The 21,407-nt window shown below is 34.0% G+C and overlaps 1 protein-coding gene across 2 annotated transcripts in view; it reads left to right on the forward strand.

The window, feature by feature from the left end:
* Nucleotides 1–21,407, forward strand: part of LOC118179747 (ATP-dependent RNA helicase DDX19A-like) — a 119,278-nt gene that overhangs the window by 84,516 nt on the left and 13,355 nt on the right. Inside the window, exon 1 of one of the 2 annotated variants that reach the window (XM_035348912.2) lies at nucleotides 14,744–15,030. The exons of the other annotated variant lie outside the window; for it this stretch is intronic. The gene's annotated coding sequence lies outside the window, so the exon portion shown is untranslated. Of the gene's footprint in view, nucleotides 1–14,743; nucleotides 15,031–21,407 lie in introns of those variants that run through there. 2 annotated transcript variants of the gene reach the window in all.

The following is a 21,407-nucleotide window of genomic DNA, read 5'->3' on the forward strand; positions in this document are numbered from 1 at the left end:
TCACAACTATTTCCTTAAGAGACAAATTAAGCATACGAAGGATTCAGAGCCCCAAAAGAATCGTACTCACCTTTATAAATATTGACCAGTCCTTAACCAAAAGTAGGATGTTTTTCAAAATCCATTTTTAACTAGTTGGCCACATTTTCGTCAGGAATTAATTGAGTTAATTTAACGAGTCCCTTGCTATTAATAGTACACTTAATCCTGTCCATGAGTAGTGAAGCATCTATAAAGTCCTTTTCCGAATAGGCATCCGTAGTAACAAGTACTTGCCAATTTTCATCTAATGTTGAGTTTTCGAAGTTGATGAGATCACCCGTAAGCGTAATCATTTGGTTCCAAGCGGCGTCCATCTTATTTCCGATCAGAAATTAACGGGAAGATTTCATTTCCCTCCATATCAGCAGCACAATTAATTTCACCCAAAATCACAATTTAACACGATTCACATTAACACTAGTCGAAGCAAATACGTGAAAAGCACATCGAATACGAAGATAATCCAAGATGGCGAATAAAATGGCACGAAATCCCACATGGAATTAGTGACGAAGATCGGTAGCACGAAAAGTAGAAAAAACACGTCTTACCACTTTGAAGTACACTAGCCGAATTTCAATAAAAATATCTCGTTGCAATAGAATTTCTCCACTGGTCTGAAAGAGGTACAGTTGCATCATTCTAGACAAAGAACCTCTGACCCTATCACATTCTTACAATAAATAGTAGTTTTGAGGATATTGTTAGTGCAGATGACTATGTTGCCTTATGTGCTCAATTGGAATCTGATGTACAAGCAGTTACGTCTGAGGTATAAGAAATGTCCCCAGAAGGAAGTGAGGAGGACAATATCTTTCCGCCCACTCGCCAGGAAGTGTTACAAGTCTTTGACAATATGGAACGTTTTCCTGCAGCTGCCGAATTGTCTACTAGTTATACAGCCTGCTGCTACTCATGGCTTCACGAGTACAGTTGGCTGTGAAATAGTGTTTTCTATGACGGCATGTATAACACACTAAGCTCTCATGTAACTGTATATTGTAAATTGTTTGTAATGTTGGGCGCTTCCAACCTGCACGCAACAATAGTGGTGACTGCTAAGAACTGGAAAGTAGACAAAGTCTTGAGAAGGGTTTAAATCCCTTTTTATTCAACTTTAGAAATTACAAATGCGTGCTCTTGACGCTCACAAACTACGCCGACCCGGCGGTAAAATAAAAATAAGAAATTAAGAAAAGAATAGTAACAAGTGACAAATACGAGGCTCTCTAAACGTAACTAACCTCACCGCGTTCTAAAATACCGCTGATAATTCAGCAAACTTCTGAATATTACGTTGAAAGATTAACAATCTGCCGAGGCAAGCACACAGGCCGAAACGCGTGGTTCTTCAATTTCTAACTAGCCACCTCCACGCTCGTGAAGCAAGAAAGCACACCTTCGAACTCGTTTCCCTTCTATTTAACTCAGATTACTTCCGCTGACACTTTGAATCCTTGCGCGTTCTACTAAAATTTACATATTCTGGCATTGGCAATTCCAGGGGAAAGTAAGGACAGGAAAGCTAGTTTAAACTTAAAATAAATATTAGTTAAAATAAATATAAACCCTACATTTGCCGCTGCCAGAATTTGGTAAACTTGGAAGCAGGTCCTAGAAACGACCTGTTGAAAAGTTTCCACAATTCTGAACTAAATTTTAAGAGCCTCGTTTACATAAAAAAAAATCTGTTATCTCACAAAAGGTAGAATAAATTTCTGTAGATACTTATTTAATTCTCTCTTCTTACAGCAACCTTTCCTGGACTTCAGCAATCAATCTGTTCTCTTCCTTCCAGCATCTGGAAGGAATAAGTATCAGTATCTTTCTAAATGCATTATAATTTACACTTTCTTGACACTGGATAAGTTTTTGTTTTTGAACGATTTATTTTCCTTAGTTACTGCTTAATTCACATTCATTCAAGTATTCAAACATGAATTTAACTTTACCCTGGCTCTCCACCATGTGTGGTGTCAAACGGGAATATTCGAGTTTTAGTATTGCAACACTTCCCCTAACCACAATGATTTCTTAGAATTCAACGACCAAATAGACACACCTTACTCGATGACTTACAACTCGATGAGCTACTTTAACATTCTTAAAATTCAAGTGTAGGTGGAGAACCCTACAAAACACATTCATTCTAACTTCCCCCTCATTCATCTTTAGACATGCAGGCTTTCGCTCTAAAGCATGATTTTATCTACAGTTTAATACTTAATTTGAATTCATTGCTTTTGAGCATTTACTTTTAGCATCTAAAATTTTATGCTTCTAGACTAAATTCTACTTTTACATAACTTTCAAGTATTTACGTATATTTACAAAATTCTAATTCATATGATTTTTACAATTTACCACAAAATGAATAAGAGAAAAATAAATTTTTACTTTACTCATTCTTCGCCAAGCTGGCGGCACTGAAACTAAAGTTCTTATTAATACAAGAATACGAAGTTATTTTTATCTTCGGCCAAATTTTGGCTTTAAAATAACAGAATTAGTCTTTCGACCAACAGAAACTGCTTGTTCTTAGATTTTATACTTAAAGAAAATAATACTTTTGCCTTAGCTAAATAAAGTAAAACAAAACTAAGTTTCAACCGAGACACATTGACTTCCGTCAAAACATAGAACTTTGTATTTACGTATAACATTTCGGAACAAAAGAAAAAAAATTATAGAAGATTTTAACTTATCTTTGAGTTTTCGATGATTGGAACTCCGACATCCTCTTCTGGCAGAACTGCTCCCACGTTATAGGTTTCATCGACGTCAGTCGTCTCCTTAGGGTCCTTCGAGTGTCGTCCACATTGCTTTTTCTTTTTCGCCCTCTGCATGCTGGCCTCTTGGAGTGGTAGTCGTCGGGTTGCTGTCTTTTCTGTTTTTCCCCTGGACGGCTGGTCTTCGCGTATTCCGGTCTGGAGTCATGCTTGAATTTCTTCTGTTGGTGGTGGTCTTTTCGTTCCTCCTGCTGTCTTTTCTTTCTCGGGAACGGCGGCCTTGTTTGCACCTGACTCTCTGGCCCTGAAAGCGTTCTCCTCGATGTAGAATTTCTACTGCGATAAGTATAGTATAAGTAAGTGGTGTTTTTTCTCTTTACAAAGGTTTCTTTACGCGGCGGCTTTGCTTTCTTGTATTTATTAAATGCTGGAGTCTGAAAGTTTTCATTTCTTCTTTTCGGTACCGTCGCATGGGTTGTAGAAGGGCTAGGTTTCTCTTCAGTTCTCTGCTTCTTGGGTGGTGGAACGGGTGACGTTACTTCTGGACCTTCTACTTCTTTTACGCTTGAGTCCTGCAAGAAACTTTTAAGAATTTCAAAATCATTTTGATTATAATATTTTTTCACCTGGTCGGGACTTGCTTTACAGATTTCCCCTCTCTCGTTCTTAAGGTACAATACGACTCCCTTGATTTCCTGAATTACATAGGGGCTTTCAAATTTTGGAGTTAACTTTGCAGTAAAATTGTCTGGGGCACTTGATAAAGAAAATTTCCGCTTCAACACTTTATCCCCAACTTTAAAATCTGCTTCAGGCGTTTTCTATCATAATATAACTTTTGTCTATTTCTTGCCGTATCCGAGCTTTTAACTGCCTGGTCAATAAGTGTTTGCACGTCTTTCTGTTTAAATTCTTGCTCTCTTTGTTGCACAAAGAATAATTTATCTAATGGCGTAATTAACTTTTTTCCTAAAAATAATTCTGCTGGGGTTTTTCCCGTATTATCGTGATTTGCCGTTCTTAAAGCATAAGCTAATTCATTTATGTAGCCATCCCAGCGCTTGTGATGTGTGCTAACATAACTTCGAATTATTTTTGCAATGTTTTTATTAACTCTTTCTGCTATGTTTGCCTGTGGTCTATACGGAACCATTTTGATATGGCGTATGCCAAGTCCAGTGCATATGTTTTCAAATATTTGACTAACGAATTGTTTACCGTTATCGCTAATGGCTTTTATCGGTGCACCGTATTTTAAAATGTATCTGTGTAAGAATGCATCTACGACTGTTTTGGCTGACGCGCGTTTAAGTGGAACGATTTCTGTCCATTTTGAAAAATGGTCTACAATTACTAAAAGAAAACGATTTTTATTTAACTCACTCTGGGGGAAAGAACCAAGAAGATCTATGCCTAAAATTTCATTCGGAAATGTAGCGCGAATGCTATTTAAGTACCCGGCCGGGCTGTAATTAATATCATTTATTAACTGACATTGATTGCAGGACCTGACATACGCAGTTACTATTTTGTATAAGTGCGGGAAATATACCGCCTCGCGTACCCTTTTTAAAGTCTCTCTGACCACTAAATGACCCGCTGTTTTCGCGTCGTGTAATTCCTTCAAAATGCTTAATCGAAGCGAGGCTGGGATGACTGGTTTGTACTCGAGATTTTCGTTTGTTGTTTTCGTATAAAATAATAAATTATCTATTATTTCATAGTTTTCTGCTCTATTTCTTATCGCATCGATATCTGTGTGCTCAAAGCTTTCGGGATCTTTCAAATATGCATAGATACTTCCAAATTCAGGATCAGCTTTCAATTCAGTAATAATTGTATCTCTAGAATCTAAAATTTTTGAAGTCAACACAGCGCATTTAAGTTCATTGCCTTCATCGTCCAGTTTTATACGAGAAAGTGCGTCACTTACATTGTTTTCCTTACCGGGTTTATATTTGATTATGAGATTATATTCTTGGAGTTTTAAAGCCCATTTTATTAACCTGGGCGTTAGGTTTTTCCCCGAGTAAAGTCTACCAACAAACGCATGATCCGAAAAGACTGTTACTGGCGCTTTGCCGAAATAAACTCGAAATTTGTGTACAGCCATTAATACGGCTAATGTTTCTCTCTCTGTAGCTATATAATTCCTTTGCGTAGAGTTTAAAGTTTTCCTAAAAAATGCCAAAGGATGGCCATTTTGCATTGGAGAACCGCACCTACGGCATAGTCCGACGCATCTACTGCAATTTCCAGGTTTTTGTCCCGCTCCGGGAATTTCAAAACTGGGGCATTGATGAGCGCTTCTTTTAACCTTTCAAATGCGGTATTTGCTTCCGCTGTCCACGTGAATTTACTTTTCTTTCTTTTAATTATTAACAAGGGTTCAACAATATTAGCAAAATCTTTTATGAATGACCGATAATAAGAACATAACCCAAGGAAAGAAGAAAGTTTCTTGGCGGTGTTGGGAGGTGGGAAATTCTTGATGGCTTTTATTTTTGAATCCTGAGTTTCTATACCCTTTTGCGAAATTTTATAACCCAGATATTTAAGTTCTTTATTCGCGAACTTGCATTTTGATGCGTTAATTGTAAGACCGGCCTCTTTTAATAATTTAAAACCTCTTTTAAATCTTTAATATGTTGTTCCAACGTACTACTCGTTATAATTATATCATCTAGATAGATTAAAGTCGATTTTCCTAGGACAGGCTTTAGAACAATGTCCATAGCTCTCTGGAAGGTTGATGGGGCCCCACACAACCCAAAGGGCATGCGCAAAAACGCATAAGTGTCCGATTTTGTTATAAACGCGGTTTTATGTATGTCTTCGGGTCTCATAGCTATTTGATAATAGCCAGATGTTAAGTCCAAAGTAGTCATGTATCTTGTAGATTTAATCTTTCTAATAATTTGCTCTATAACCGGCAAAGGGTAAACTGGGAATTTAGTAATACTATTCAGTTTTCTGTAATCGATAGCAAACCTCCAAGCCCTTTTATCCGAAGGAGGAAACTCGTTCTTTTTCCTACATAATACGACTGGACTCGCGTACTCACTATTTATGGGCGTTATTATTTTGTTCTTTAACATTTCCTGAATATGTTCTTCTATGATTAGCTCTTTCTGTTTATCATAGCGATAAGGTTTAGTCCTACAGGGTTTGTCGGCAGTTAACTGTATCTCATGAGTAACTATTTGACAGCTACCAGGCCGTTCTGAAAACAAGTTTGAAAAAGTACTCAGCACTTGCTGGATGGCTTGACTTTCATGGTCATTCAAATGGCTAAGGTCAACTTGCGGTTGTTCCACTGGTTCCACCACCCTCCAATCCATCTCCAGCACAATAGAACTGTCCTGAAAATTCAGTTTGGCCTTCGCGGCTTTTAAAAACTCCATACCTAAAATAAGTGGACTTTGCAAATTTTTTACTACAAAAATTAATACTTTAAGGCTTTCGTTCTGAACTTGAATTTTTAAAGATAGTTTTCCGATACATTGACAAGTTTGTCCTTGTGCTGCTATGATTTCTGTGTTTTTATTTTTAAATAATCGTAACCTATTAAAGTTTAAAAAAAAAAAATATCACTCATAAAATTACCTTTTGCTCCTGTATCGATGAGGGCTTCTACTGGTACATCGCCAACCAGGACTTGCATAATTGGTAACTGCGAGATCTTTACGATGACCGTATTTAAGTGTCTTCTTGAGGGTTTTTAAAAACTTCTGGGGTCTGTACCCTCGTTTTCACAGGCTCCTCTACTCGTTTAAAGCTTTCCTTTCAACTTCTGCCTTCTGGTACGCGGACGTTTGTTTTCAAATTTCCTTTTTGGGCCTTGACCTTCGAGCTTCGATATGAGTTAGCTTGATAGCTCTTTCCCCCATAAGAGCGGTTTGCATTTCTGGTCTGCTCATTTGAAGATTGTCTTCGGATACTTTGAGAATACGATGCCCCTCTAGCTTTTTCCGCTATTATGCGATTTTGGAACTTGACCGCTAATTCGAAAAGCTCCTGCAATGTGCTTGGGTTTCTAATTTCAAACTAATCTTGAACAGCAGGTAGTAACCTTGCTAAGATTATTTCAATAATCTCCGCGTCGGGTTTCTTCCCATTCAGCATATCCTTCAGCTTAATTTTTCGCAGAATAAAGTCCGTCAACTCTTCTATATCCCGTTGATAAAAACTATATAGTTCGGCTTCTAGCCTTGCTCGATCTTTCACTATGGGGAAGGCCTTTAATAACGATTTTTTGAAATTTTCAAATGTATATGTCTGGCCTCCGAATTCCCCTAATAAAAATTTGCCTATATTCTTCCACCATAGCGCGGCCTGTCCTCTTAGTGATGATGTGGCGATGGCAACTTTTTGTCTTTCAGGCACAGGGTAGAGCTGGAAGTGATTGTCGAGGCTTTCTAGAAATATCGCCACCGAATTTTTTCCGTCGAAATTGACGTTTGGCTTAATTGACGCTCTCATCGTCTGGACCAGGTATCCAAATCCTTCCAATTGGCTTGCCATTTCTTGTTGTTGTCCAGCAACTTCCATCCAATTTTCGGCCATTTCAGTTCGACAAGTGTTCGGGCGCCAATGTAATGTTGCGCGCTTCCAACCTGCACGCAACAATAGTGGTGACTGCTAAGAACTGGAAAGTAGAGAAAGTCTTGAGAAGGGTTTAAATCCCTTTTTATTCAATTTTAGAAATTACAAATGCGTGCTCTTGACGCTCACAAACTACGCCGACCCGGTGGTAAAATAAAAATAAGAAACTAAGAAAAGAATAGTAACAAGTGACTAACTACGAGGCTCTCTAAACGTAAATAACCTCACCGCGTTCTAAAATACCGCTGATAATTCAGCAAACTTCTGAATATTACGTTGAAAGATTAACAATCTGCCGAGGCAAGCACACAGGCCGAAACGCGTGGTTCTTCAATTTCTAACTAGCCACCTCCACGCTCGTGAAGCAAGAAAGCACACCTTCGAACTCGTTTCCCTTCTATTTAACTCAGATTGCTTCCGCTGACAATTTGATTCCATGCGCGTGCTATTAAAATTTACATACTCTGGCATTGGCAATTCCAGGGGAAAGTAAGGCTTGACAGGAAAGATAGTTTAAACTTAAAATAAATGTTAGTTAAAATAAATATAAACCCTACAAGTTCATGTGCAGAAAAGAAAAAAAAGAAAAAAAGAAAAGAAAAATAAATAAATAAATAAATAAATAAAAATCACAAACTCTTGATTTTTCGGTCTTCGAGATTCGTATTAACGAGGGTTAAATGCAGTCCTGAGCTGAAAACCTCCTTGAATGTATGCCAGAAGTTATTTTTTCCCCTTTATGAAGCTTTTAAATTGACTTACGTCTTAATCTAATTTATAATACGATTGTTGATTTTTTTTTTATGAAACTGAAAATATTTTAGCAAAAGAAATGCTTAACTCCGCCCCCCCCCAAAAAAAGTCGAGAATACAGACTTCGTTAACTGGATGTAACTAAAACTGTTTTTGAAGATACTAAAGAGAATTTGTAATGCAAAAATTTTTTATGCGTTTACGCATTACACATAACACCTATTTTTCCGTATTTAAAAATATTATTTACTTACACAAATCCAATAATTTCAATATAAGGTAAATGTTTTCCTTGGTTTTATTTTTATTTTTAGTCCAAGGGGGCAATTTGCCCTGGAGAATTATTAATTTTGTTTTGGCATTTTGCGTTGAAAACTATAAACGGCGAATCACTTTCCAAATTGTTCCCACCAAATTAATGTTGCCACCCTGTATTATATTTAAAGAAACTAAATAATGAAAATTCTGCATAAATGTATATATGTTTCTCGCATTGTGGTAAAACAACGGTATACCTAGAGCCATCCAATTTTGAATAACGTACGTTTCCACCCGAATATGGGCATCGGCCCAAATTTGGAATTTGTTTTATTATCTATTTCATATTTTGTAAAACTTTAACAAATTTTTGATTAACAAAATCAATGATTTCAAAGCGAACAATGGCAACACTCTACGAGGGGGGGGCACTTTTTATCTACAGCGCGGGGATTTGTGTATCGGAAATTCTAAAGGTATGCTCATTTCAAAATTGTTTTGCGATATTCCTGTTGAACTAAATTTGATGGTTTAAGTGCGAAAAACATGATATTTAATAAATAAAGGTAACACACAAAACGTTAAAAAAATGCGCCTTTGGACGTAGTTCAAAATTTGAAACCTTTCAGATTTTGATTTTTTTTTGTATTATTATTTAATTTTATTTTGCTACAAATTCAGTATCATTCTTTGTAATAAATCCATAATTTTATTATTACAATGATAGTGATTAACTGATACCGCACTTCTGGTCGCAGATTTTCCTTAACAGACTACAGCAGCTGCTTGCAAATCACTAATTGACAATCATCGAAAATGAGCTTCTCTAAGACGACCACCCTTATCAAGGCCGATCCTAAGCGGTAGGCAAGGTGCAAAACCAACTGAAATACAACAAAAATAAAGTCAAAATGTATATTCCGATTGCCTGAATCTAGAAAAAAAGGAATAGTAAAATAAAATTAAATACAACTGGAATTGACAGGCTTGACATGCACCACAGACAAATTGACATGCACCGCAGACAAGAATATACAAACTTCTAAGTTCTAGATAGTGGGTTATTTGTATACGCGACCTGCGAGACGTGAAGTAAGGATGCGCGCCCGTTGCTGACACGATTTAACAAAGTTTTTTTTTTTTTTTTTTTTAACCCTCTAATAAAAAATAAAAAAAAAAAAAAAAAAGTCAGAATTAAAGCAATGTCTTGTTTATGCAATAGCGTCCGCTGGATCCATTTAGATTGCGGCAGTGATACAGTTTATGTAAAATTTGTACCGTAGTTGAATGTAAAAATTGCTTTTTAGAGTTTTAAGTTAATTCTGTTTGTTGTACCTGCACTTTTAGTATTTTAATTTCACTCAACGATTTTTTTCAACCGCATTGCCTTCTTATATATTGATGTTAAATAGCAATTTTCTAGGCAGCTGTTAAATCGATCTCAATACAACTTTTTGCTATATTTATTACTATTAACTTCGAAATTTTAAATAGGACAAAGTTTTGGATGGTTACTCTGTAAGGTATAACTTTTTTTTTTAAAAATCTATGTATTTTGATCGAAGGCATCTTAGGTTATTTTTAACCATTCTTTAGAGTTTGGACGGTACTCCATATATTTGATGAAGAAAAAGACTGTTTGGTAGTCAATATAAAAAGAAGAATTTGAAGGAAGAATCAGGAACGTTGCGTATTATATTAACAGATGTAAATAGCTCCAAATAAAGCAAAGAACTAAGCGATTGTCGAGATCCAGACACTTCTATCGATTCTGATTTGGATTTGGATTATGAAGACGACACCAGCAATGATGATGAAATTTCGAGTTGTTCCACATAGAAACGGAACTCAGCAGGTATCGAGGCAATATATACTATGACTTGGCAATGAAGGAAGCCTAAACAAAATTCTGCCATTAGACCCAGGATTATGGGCCGATTTTATAAACGATTCATATTGAATATTTTCAGTTAAAAGCAGTTCATTGCCTCCTTTGCGGCTACGATTTTCCGTTTGGCAATCAAATCCCAAATCGAAGATTTAGTGCAAAACATAATTTAAAAAAAATGGAGAAGACGTGTCAAGAGTGTCAAGTGATTGGCTGATATATATTCAGGGTCAAAAGATTCTGTGTTTTATTTTTGTTGCAGACATTTTGATTATTCAGAACTGAGTTCGTTTTTAAATGAGGGTTATAGAAACTGGAAATATATTGGAGAGAGATTAACAAAGCATGAAGACTCGAAAACTTCATGTAAATAATTTGAAATCGTGGATAGAGCTGACACGAAGGTTGGAAGCTTGTCAAACAGTAGATTTAGCCGTACAAAGATTAATTAATTCTGAAATTAAATATTGGCAGGAAGTAATTTTACGCATAATACCAGTTATTAAAACTGCTTGGTAAAAGTTCTACAGATTTTCGAGTTACAAGGGACAAGCATTTTAAGCAAAATAGTAGAATTTTTCTGAAGTTAATTCAATTGCTAGATGAATTTGACCAAAAATTGGACGAACATTTTCGTAGAATCCTTAGTAATGAAGAAAAGACAGCGACTTATTTAGTAAAAAACATTCAGAACAAAATGATTGGACTCTTACATCATAATATAGTCTTATATTATAAAACGAGTTCAAAAAGCGAAATATTATTCTTTTATCCTTGACTGTACTCCCGATGCGAGTAATGTTGATCAAACGACAACACTTTTACTTCCATCACCTTAATACTTGTATTTCCAGCCATTTGGTCTTAAAATTTTGAAAGCAAGTTTGTTAATTTTACTTACTACTTTGATCTTTAAAATTTGTAATTAACTAAATGTTTTAAATTTTAAACCTTAATTTCGAGGTCTTATGATTTTGAATTAACTTTTAACGTTCTAATATGTTTACCTCTATTTTTGAAATTGAAATGAGAGTGTAGGGGATATGTCTTCTAAAGTAAGTATCTCGTTCAGATTAATTGTGTTCTTAATAGAAACTTTAATTTTAAGATTATTTGCTATTTTGTTTTGTTTAACAAGATTCTTGGCTTAAATGGACAAATGTCTTTATTAGGATTGAGTATTAATTTTGACTTAATGGTTTGAATCTAGCAGATAATTTAAGATGAAACACTCTCTTAATTTAGTTGTTGTTAATTGATGGTAGATTGGTTTATCCCCTTGATAACTGTTATTGAATCTGCGGTCAATGACAATAACTGCTTTTCAATATTTAGAATTTACTTTTTTTTTTTTTTTTTTTTCCGATTTAAGATTTTTTTAGCAGATTTTTATACAAGAAGTTGAAATTACTATTTAAAAAGTCTTTAAATTCTGGCTACTTTATTACTTTGGTTTATTACTTTTTATTATTAGTTTATTAACGAAGGTGTCAAACCTAATAATGATAAAGGCGTGTGCCTAATAATAATGCTTGTAACTATTGTATTATATTGTAAATAAAACGTGTGTGTATTAATAACGAAGCGGGTTATCACTTACCTCTGGAATTAATGCTCTCTGATGGTAATGGAATTAGTTACTACAGTGAGTAACTTTTATTTAATAAATATCATGTACGACTTACTCAAACCATAAAATTCAGTTGAACAGCAACATCGCAAAATAATTTTTGGTACTTTTCCATTTTGCCGGCGATAAATTCGCCAATAATGGTAAAACTGATGCCAAACTGAATATCCTAACTGGTAATCTTTTACGCCTCATTTTCAAAACAAGTCGCAGCCATTTCTTATCAGATTGATTGTCTTTCAATATTGGCATACAATTACATAGAATTTTTACCAGATAGTCCAATTTTATGCCCTAAAGGCATTCGCGGTAATTAAGTCAATTAGGATACAATCACACCGCTCACCCGAAGGCGAAAATATAGCAAAGTCAAGGGTTAAATTCATCAATTCTAATGAGAATGCACTAGCGAAGTAAAGCACTGCGGTTTTACATAATTTCTGAGTAAGCTATTCGTACGAATTGAAATAATTCTTGCATTTAAACTTGTATTCCAAATTCAGATTTAACTTGAAATTAATGTAGATAATTACTGAGAGAATTAACTTTTTGTAACGTAGATTGCGTGAGATGAGATCACTTGGGGTCATGTGATATAAACCGGCGAATCAGGTTGTTGAACCATGAAGGCATAGTAAATTCTTAAATTAATGTCTTTTTTACAAATTTAATGTCTTTATTGGCTTTTTACAAAATTTTAAACTATATTAAAATGTTTATACCTTCAAAATAAAAAATTCTTAGAAACATTACCATTCAAATGTTAATTTGTTAAAATTTTTTATGTGTATACTGTATGTTGCTGCCAGTAAAGTCTGCTTGGCGAGATTTGCGCCAGCGAAACGGAAAAGTACCTAATTTTTAAATGAGCATATGTTTAGAATTTTCGATACAGTCTCGTGCGCTGTAAATATATATATATATTTTTATCCCGTACGGTGTTGCTATTGCTCGCTTTGCCATCGTTTAGTTTTGTAATCAAAAATTCGTTGAAGTATAACAAAATATGAAATCGATAATAAAAAAAAATCAAATTCCAAATTAGGGCTTCCACATGCCCATATTCTATGGCATTCTTTTATTCAAATTTTGATGGTACCGTAGTCTTATCACAGTGCGAGAAACATACATTCATGCAGATTCTTCATTATTTAATTTCTTTAAATATAATACAGTGATCTAATATTTGGTGGCAACAAATTGAAAAGTGTTTCACTGTTTATAGTTTTCACCACAAAATGCCAAAACGAAATTAATAGTCCTTCAGGACAAATTGACCCTTTGGACTAAAAATAATAATAATAAAAATCTGAAATATTTCAGATTTTAATTTTACGTCCAAAGAGCTTTGTTTAACGTTTTGTGTGTTACCTTTATTTATTAAATATTATTTTTTCACACTTAAACCATAAAATTCAGTTCAACAGCAATATCGCAAAATAATTTTAAAATGAGCCTATCTTTAGAATTTCGGATACACAGTCTCGCGTGCTAAAAATATTTTTTTTTTTTTTTTCCCTGTACAACATTGCCATTGCTCACTTTAAAATCCTTGAGTTTGTTAATAAAAAATTCGTTGAAATTTTACAAAATGAATAAAACATAATCGATAACAAAGCAAATTCCTCCCCCCCAAAAAAAAATCTGAAAGGTTTCAATTTTAAATTACGTCCAAAGGGGCTTTTTTTTTTTTTTTAAAGATTTTGTGTGTTTCTTTTATTTATTAAATATCATGTTCTTTGCACTTAAACCGTAAAATTCAGTTCAATAGCAATGTCGCAAAATAATTTTAAAATAAGCATATCTTTAAAATTTCCGATACACAGTTCCGCGCCTTCGATGGCTCTATGTACCATTCTTTTACCACAATACAAGAAATATACATACATTTATGCAGATTGTTCATTATTTGATTCCTTCAAATATAATGCAGGACTCTAACATTTGGTGGCAACAGTTTGACAACTGAAACGGACATTTATAGTGATTCAACGCAAAATCACAAAACGAAAACAATAGTCCTTCGGAGACAAAGCCCCTTTGGACTAATTATGGCTACGAGATGCCCATCTTCAGTGAAAATTTATGTTATTCAAAATTTGATGGCTCTAGGTACCGTTGTTTTATCACAATGCGAGAAACATACATTTATGCAAATTCTTCATTGTTTAATTTCTTTAAATATAATACAGGGCGATAATATTTGTGGCAACAATTTGAACAGTGAAACAACGCAGAAAGTGAATCGACGCAAAATGCTAAAACGAATTAATTGTCCTTCTGGGCAAATTGCCCCTTTGGACTAAAAATTCGTTTATCGATCAGTTTACAGTTTGTTTTCGTTGGATAAGTGTTCTCTTATTTGATATTTAATCAGATTTTTTGTTAACAGTTTGATAATATGTTTATTAGTGATCAGTTTACATAAGATATATTTTCTTCTATAAATAGCAGTTCACTGAAATGATCCCAGTGTTTACAGTTGTTTCCCCAAAACATTTTAGTATTGGCGCTTTTAAATATTTTCTTTAAGCTACGTAGATATTTCAAAGCCCCTGAATATCATTTCAATAATTTACGCTCCGGAAATTCAACTTTTAATGTTTTATAGCCTAACTACTAAAATAAAACATTTATAATAAAAATTAAAAAATAAATAAAAAAAAAACTTTAAAGAAAACTTTAAACTTTAGCTTTTAGCGCTGTTAGAAGCGTAACTAACAAGATTAACAAAAAATATACTAGCTTCTGACAGCTTTGCTTCTGACTGACTGCGGCATGTGACCATCTTGCATGTGACGTAATAGCTGAGTGAGAAGTTTTGGTTTCCAAAAAGCAGTTCGGAATGATCACTAAATCGTTGAGTTTCACTATGGATTAGAAAATAGTTGGAAGAAACCAAGGAGTTGTGTGCTCGTGATAGTAGTTTATTGGTTGATGTAATGTATATTATTTTGATAGTAATTCTTTTTTTATTATACAAAGATTATTCATAACGTCGAAAAAAATACTGCAACTTTAAATGTGTTCTTGTACCAAAAGTGTACGGTGTGTTTGATGTGAAAGCTATTGGTTGCAGAGCGTTAGACGAATCAAATTTTAAGTGGATTATCGATACTCTGAGGGTATGTATTTAAATAATTAGAAATTAGATAGGATTATATAGCAAATGCCTTTAAAAATTGTCTAATTATCTGTATGGCTGACTTTACTTTTTCTGTTATATGGCTACAGCAAATGCATTTTAAAACTGTGTAGTAGTCATTTGTTACGTGTGACGTAATTCATTGAAACATTATATCCGTGAAATTTAATTTGGCAATCAGGTAGAAAAATTCCACATAAATTTATGTTCAGATGTAATATTTCAAACATAAATTCAATTTACAGTACTTGTTTTCCTCGCAATTTACTATATTGATTTAAGGAAGCCCACTTTTATAGTAATGTAAGAAACTTGATTCATATTGTGTTTTCTCATCCAGATTGTAAGTAATTGAAACTTATGTTTGAATTTCAAAAAATATATTATTTAGATAGTATGTACGTATTTTTAATGCACTTAATTTGGTTCAACTAAAATTGTTCGTCTGAGGTTTTCCAAAAGTCACTATCGAAGATGGAAATAAATTTGAGAATCTTATTTATTGTGTATTTAAAGTTTTAATGCATGTATTTCATCAGCCACGTTACTATGGCATGAATATTAACAATATGTCCTCAAGTACATAATTTTTAAGTGCGTGTAACAAATTTAATATATCCGCGTTAGCTGAGAAACATGTTTAGGGACAGAATATCGTTGTACCAGAACTGCTGAAAAATTGAGAAACGTTGATTCTATTCATATTGTTTCCTATTGTAAAGAATGCTACTTGATGGAACATGTGTGATTATGAATAAATTATCTTCAATTTGTAGAGTTCCTGAAAAATTATTTTCCCTATCTTTTATTGTTCTTTCAGAATAACGATATCTGAACAACTGCCTCTTGCCTTATACAAGAGTATGTCAATTTTAGTTTTACAAAATACATTAGTAGTTGGTTTTAATAAAATACGGTGCAGCCTTGGCGCGACTTTGAAAATTATCGCCAACACCAAAAATGATCCAAATAACGTCTATATATATATATACTATACACACATAGTATATATACTATATACATAGCATATACTATGTTTAACTGTATATTTTCTTTGAATGACCCGTTAACTACTCATCGTATATCTCCCGTTTTTACTGCTCATCATAAAGTCGCCAAAAGTAGCCAAATCCCGTGTGCATCGGATAATAGGATTAAACCCTCGCCTAAGTATCAATCGCGAAAACTTTTATCTGTTCTATTATTATTTTAAGTAAGAAAAAGTCCTAAAGTATATTTTGAAGTTTATATGCTAAACGATGTAATATTTCATTTAATAATATGTATTTTGTTTATAATAGAGTATTCTGAATAATATTTTATATCTTTCATACATTCGTAGCAGTATGCAGCTTGGTCAGATTGTTTCAATTGACTGACATGTAGCCTATTATTTTACGGTACTTTTATAATAGAAAATGTACATTAAACCGAATGAAATACTACGATTTTTCCCTTTGGCATGCATGCATTCAAATGAAATTATTTAAGTTTTTGTGGAAAAAATTAGTTAAAATATTTGATAAAGTTGTGGCATAATTTACATGCATTTCAGTGAGAATGAAATTTGGCTAATCTTTGGAATATGGTTACAGGTAGTTTGGCAGACATTTTGGTAAGGCGATAAAGGTTACTAGCTAGGACGTTAGCAATAATCTGAGAAGTACACTGTTCGAATCACAGATTATTTTTTCTCAGAGAAATGAGAGATCATGAGACATGTAATGTGACATTTTCCGGAAAATTCCAATCGGGATTTTAGCTAATAAGCACTTAGAAACAATTTCGCTGCTAAAATGCAGAATCGCCCACTTATTTGTTTGGCGCTTTTTACAAGAGTAAGAAGAATTTTTGTCAATTTTCTTTGACTTTTTAAGTGAAAATAGGTCGATGTGTACAAGGGTAAAGTCAAGTGTGGGCGCAATGCCATTTTTGTGCAATTCTAGGATGTTTTTTTAAGTGAAAATAGGTCGACGTATACATGGATACCGTGTATATGCAATTCTTAAAAACGCGGCAAGCAGTTGGCGATTCTACACTTTCTTCCAATTTCGCACCTAATCTTCGTCATGATTAAGCACTTTTGTTCCATAAAAGTTCTACCATAAGCGTAATTCGGCTAGCAGATTGTTGGAAAAAATGTTGAGTAAAAAAAAAAAGCCTGTACTTTGTGAAAACAAAATGGCGTCCAAAAAAGAAACTAGCAGGTTGCTGTAGCAGAGTTGGTCGCCGAAGTTTCGCCAAGTTACCATAATCCGAAGATTCACCTGAAATTTTAATGAGCCTGCAATAAATAATGGTTAAAGTGCAGAATCGACCACTTATTTGATTGGCGTTTGTTTGGCTCTTTTTACAAGAGTAAGAAAAATTGAATTTTTGTCAATTTTCTTTGACATTTTTAAGTGAAAATAGGTCAATGTGTACATGGATAAAGTCTAGGGAGTGTGCAATGCCATTTTTGTGCAATTCTGGGATGTTTTTTTAAGTGAAAATAGGTCGATGTGTACATGGATACCGAGTATGTGCAATTCTTAAAAACGCGCCAAGCAGTGGGCGATTCTGCACTTTTCCCAAAATAAAATTTTATATTTAATTTATATGTCGTTCACTGCTCTTTAAACGAGTAATACTCTCTATGGGCATGAAGTTCCCACCCGACCATTTGACAAAGTTTACTATGTGCAGTGAGTGCGGTTGAACTTTGGTAGACGGTTGCACGGATTTTTGGCGATTTACGTTGGCGCAGTTTTTACAATCGTCAGACATCTTGAAAAACGCTGTTTTTACGAATTTTACGCATAGTAAAGTATTCGAAACTTAATGGATTTTAATTTTTTGTTGAAAATGTCGTTTCTTAAGATGGCAGGCAAATGTATTTATAAAATACTAAAGTAAGGTTATTATTGCTTTCGTATAGCAACGAAATAGAATAAAAACACCGCTATAAAAACATTGCACCAACGTTTAATTGGATTAAAATATTACTTAAATTGACTATCGAATTAAAAATATCATACCAACTTTTAAAAGAATTAAAATACTACTTAAATTGAATATCGAATTAAAAACATCATACCAACGTTTAAAAGAATTAAAATATTACTTGAATTCAAATCCTTTAAAATAGGTTTTATAGGCTATAATTGTTTAACATTAAAACATATGTGGCAATAACTATCTCGGCAATTTTTGAAAACAGTGTATTAATTTTTTTAGTAAAAATTGAAGTATACAATGAAGTAAAAGAAAAATATCTACTTACATTTTTTTATTATTTAACCTGTCATATATACATTGATAAGTATCACAAAAAAATCAGGGTAAAATCCTAGTATACGGTGCAGGCTTGGCGCGATTTTGAAAATTATCGCCAACACCAAACATGATCCAAAGAACGTCTATATATAAACTATAGTGTATAAGTGTATATACACTATATACATAGTATATACTATGTATAACTATATATATTCTTCGAATGACCCGTTTACTACTCATCGTATATGTCCCGTTTTTCAAATCCCGTGTGCACCGGATACTAGGATTAAACCAAAATCGGAATCTTAAATTAGATATCAATGAAAAAATTTCAAAAATGTAATATAAGTTAAAAAATGTAATCGGTAAAATCCTAGTATACGGTGCAGCTTTGGCGCAATTTTGAAAATTATCACCAACACCAAAATGACCCGTTTAACTACTCATCGTGTATGTCCCGTTTACTACTTATAAATTCGCCAAAAGTAGCCAAATCTCTTGTGCACCGGATACTAGGATTAAACCAATGTGAGCTAAGGAATTCGAAGTGAAGAATAATAAAATTTTAAAATGGCGCGGTAATGCACAAATATTCAGTAACCAATCAGGGAGCTGATTATAGCTCGTTAATGCACAAATATGTTGTAACTAATCAGGGAGCTGATTACATCATGAATATAATTAAAATTATTTAAATAATCATACATAATAAAATCATTTAAAAATGCAAAATTAAATTGTATTTTAATATTTAACAGCCATAAATAATGTTTAAATCATTAGATTAAATTTATAGATATTAAAACCAATTACTTTTAAAGTAATGTGACGTCATTCATTACATCATCCACAACATAAAATTACATAAAATATCATAAACAATAAAATTTTTATTTCAAATATAAATGCAAATATTTAGAAGCCGTAAATAATATTTAAAACACGGAATTTATGCATAATAAAACGCATTATTCTTTAAATGGCAACGAAGTATCGGTTACTATAAGTAACTTGTCTAGCAATGGGTTTACCAAATTTTGTGCATTCTGAGTTATAAGATGAGGCATTCTGAGTTATAATATGAAGGCATTCTGAGTTATAATATGACAATTCTTTAAATGATATACATTTTATGTATTCCGAGTTATAATATGTATAATATGAACGAAATGAAAACTGGAATCACCCAGTTCCGCGGATAATCGGAAGTGTACTGTAATCATATTCCACTGTGCAGTGAAGATATCTTGTATTGTTGAAAAATTAATTTTTTCTCACCGAATTACTCAGATTTGTTTGATCTGTATGATTAATTTAAAAGAAAAGGGTTTCTTCTTTTCAAAATAAATTGGCTAGTAATTGAACTAATTTAAAATGTATTATAGAACCTAATATCATAACATGCTTAATCTACTGTTGCTTAGAAGGAAAAGAAATCGTAAAAATACGCAATTTTTATTTTAAAGTTATTTAAAAGAAAATTGATTTTAATAGCCCCTTATCATCCTGTTCAGTTTCGTGGTCTGGTAATCCTCTTTTCTTTCTTTTTATAAATATCTGAATTATACGTAAACATGGATGATGGGGATACAAATTCAACCCATCAGACTTCTTTTTCTTCCGGTGACATCTTTATTTGAAGTGTGGAACGTTGTAGGAATTCCAAATACATTCTATTTCGAAGTTTGGTTTTGGTTAAAGTGACTCTTGAAAATATTGTTACGAAATGTCCACCGCGTATTAAGATCGTGGTACGCGCACTTGGCGACAAAATTGGCGCTATGCCGTAGACGGATGGAGAACCTTCTGGAACGAATTCGTACCAGTTTGGCTCAGAATGTTCTCGAACGCAAGCTAAAAACTATATAAACCCTGCTAATATGCGGAGTATCTAGTCGATCGCGGGTCTATCGAGTGTCTCGTAGTCTATAGAATTGATCGTCAGTCAAAAGTCGAGTTGGTCGTCGACTGTATTGCGAGTTGGTGCATTGAGAGTGTGCATCGTTGAGGCTATCGAGGTGTTCCATAAGTGTATCGCGAGTTGTAGTGTGGAGAGTTTCGAGAGTACGTTGAGTTCCGAGAACGACCGAACCGAGTCGGGAGCTGTACTCTATGCTTTCCCGTGAAGCTGTCTTCACTGTTAGAGCCTGATAGCCTGAAGACTGTGTTGCTGATTGTTTCAGCGTGTTTGTCATAGTTTTTCGGCGATTGTCAACGTGTTTTTGGAGCTATCCTGCGTAATACTGGCTAATAAATTGTGTTTTCTTTCTTCAAATGTTGTCTTCATTCCGAATCCACGAACCCGTAAGAACGCAACTGGGGTCAGGAATGTGGTTTGCGAGTGAATACCAGTAATGCCAGTCACCCGCCTACAGAAGAAAGCCATGGCGGAGGAAATGAAGTTCACGGACTTCCTAGCAGCTATAAAAGATGCAAACCAAGAGCCTTAGCTTGAATAAATGAAAAACTTGGAGGGGCTTCATTTTGATGTTGATCATCAATCCATGGCGATAAAAGATCTTCTCATTTCATCCATCAGTAGTAAGCGACCGTACTCTGAAGCGGAAGTGAAAAGGGGTTATGGTCGTTGCCATCTCGAAAATCACATGATGACCGGAAGTAACGAACACGTGTTTGAATCACGTCATGCATACTAGTTTTTATTTTTGTTGTGTAAGAAATATCATGAATTGTTTATATGAACTCCTTGGAATCTGGATTTCAGGAAAAAAGAGCGCATGCAAAAATGGCAGCGTTGCTTGACTGAAGGATTGTTATTGAGCATGGTTGTCGGTAGAATGGTTCTGAAAATTTAGCGGTTTCTATTAAGGTCGTTGCGTCAATACTTAGGTACCAATAAAGTTTTCTGTGCGTGAATCTATCAGTCTGACGACTTTTCAGATTTTAAACCTGCATTTTGAAATTTCCCAAATAGCGCTCGCTTTATTCCCAAATCTATCGTTATTTTTTCTAATTTTTTTACTACCTATCTGTAGGCTAAGAGCAGGTAATTCTTATCATTTATTTCTGTGTGATTATATTAATAGATATTTTTTCAGGAAAATTGAGTGTTCAGTTTATGGCCTTCCTAGCGAGTGG

The sequence above is a fragment of the Stegodyphus dumicola genome, chromosome 8 (assembly GCF_044657685.1).
Source record: "Stegodyphus dumicola isolate Sdum_Otavi_A_Nest chromosome 8, ASM4465768v1".
Classification (NCBI taxonomy): domain Eukaryota; kingdom Metazoa; phylum Arthropoda; class Arachnida; order Araneae; family Eresidae; genus Stegodyphus; species Stegodyphus dumicola.